This window comes from Pundamilia nyererei, unplaced genomic scaffold, assembly GCF_000239375.1.
Source record: "Pundamilia nyererei isolate P.nyererei 1_Seehausen unplaced genomic scaffold, PunNye1.0 scaffold00285, whole genome shotgun sequence".
NCBI lineage: Eukaryota > Metazoa > Chordata > Actinopteri > Cichliformes > Cichlidae > Pundamilia > Pundamilia nyererei.
Window position 1 is genome coordinate 6,541 of NW_005187686.1, and position 1,605 is coordinate 8,145.

At 43.7% G+C, this 1,605-nt stretch overlaps 1 protein-coding gene across 2 annotated transcripts in view; it reads right to left on the reverse strand.

The window, feature by feature from the left end:
• The window catches only part of LOC102210985 (phosphatidylserine decarboxylase proenzyme-like), a 10,636-nt gene that overhangs the window by 6,509 nt on the left and 2,522 nt on the right, over positions 1 to 1,605 (reverse strand). The gene's annotated exons all lie outside the window — the stretch shown is intronic.

Sequence of the window (1,605 nt, forward strand, 5' to 3'; positions counted from 1 at the left end):
GCCCCAGGGCAGCTGTGGCTACAACTGTAGCTGCCTCCACCAGTGTGTGAATGTGAGAGTGAATGAATAGTGGAATTGTAAAGCGCTTTGAGGGTCTAGAAAAGTGCTTTATAGATGCAATCCATTATTATTTTTTTTTTTTTTTGTCAGTATTATTTAATTATTTTTATTCTCTGATAAAAAGTATTAAAATTATTGTGTTTTTCTTTTAAAAGCAGAAATGAAAAAAGCCTGATCATTAAACCTGCAAATAAAGACTTTTGTGCCAGTCACAGGCCAACCAATCAGAGCAAGACAACCGTGAGGAGAGGGGCGGGGCCTGCCTGAGTGACCGAGCTGTGTGACATAACATCACCTTTCACCCAGATAACCAACCAACCAGCTGACCTGCTGTGATGTCACCATATGTTGAGGTTGAGGTTTTGTTTTTTTAAAAGGTGAATGTGGCAGCTTCCAGGTGAGGCAGGCGTGACAGGTTAGCTCAGGGGTGTCGAACTACAGGCCTCAAGGGTCGGTGTCCTGCATGTTTTAGATATCACCCTGGGTCAACACACCTGAATCAAATGATTAGTTCATTACCAGGGATTTGGAGAACTTCAAGACAGGAGGTAATTTAGCCATTTAAATCAGCTGCAATGGATCAAGGACAACTAAAACCTGCAGGACACCGACCTTCGAGGCCTGAAGTTCGACACCTGTGGGTTAGCTGATCTTAACAGGAAGTGAGGTGTCCTGTTCTATCAGCCAATGGTTAGTTAAAGCACAAACTTATAGATCAACTGTCAATAATCAATAGCTCGTCTGCCTTCTGTCATCACAGAGTAACTTTTAAAGAAACTCAGCAGAATCGCATCATCATTACATCATCACCCTGAGCCTTCAAGCACACAGGTGAGGTGTTACTGACACGTGAGATCAAAACTAGTATTTCATTATTTCAACTCGGTAACTACAGTGATGAATAGGAGGTGGAGGGCATAATGTCAGCGGTTCAGAGGGGGAGGAGTCAGTCAAACAGGTGACAGTCCAGTTTAAGCTCAGAGTGGGAGGAGGAGGAAGGGTTTATGGGCTGTTTGTGTCCTCTGATAGATTCCCTGTAATAACTGATAACTGACTGTTGTGTAACGCTGACCGCCATCACACCACGTTTCATCTCACAGCAACCTTTGACCTATCCTCAGCTGCTGACACAGCTGGCCTTCTGACTGACACATTTCAGTGTTTAATCGTTTCTGTCACGGCTCCACAAACCCCCTGCATATCTTTCAAAATAAAAGCATGAATTCTTACTGAGCCACTGTAAGTCCTCCTGTCGTCAGTGAGAGCCCACGAGCCCATGGCACCAACGCCAGCGGCTGCAAAACACTTCCAGAGGCCTCAGAGCATCAAAACCTTCACAAGCACAGCTGATGATGTGATCACCACTATGCTGTAATCCTCCGGATATGATTTTAAACAGAGAGACAATCTAAACACAGTCTCACACACACAGACACTGTAGTTACAACGTAAGGTTTTTTAAGAGCTTTAAAATGACTAGTGGCAATAAAAACTGAGAGAGAGAGTATAAGAATGTGTAAGAATGAGTCCATTTACAGGTTCACT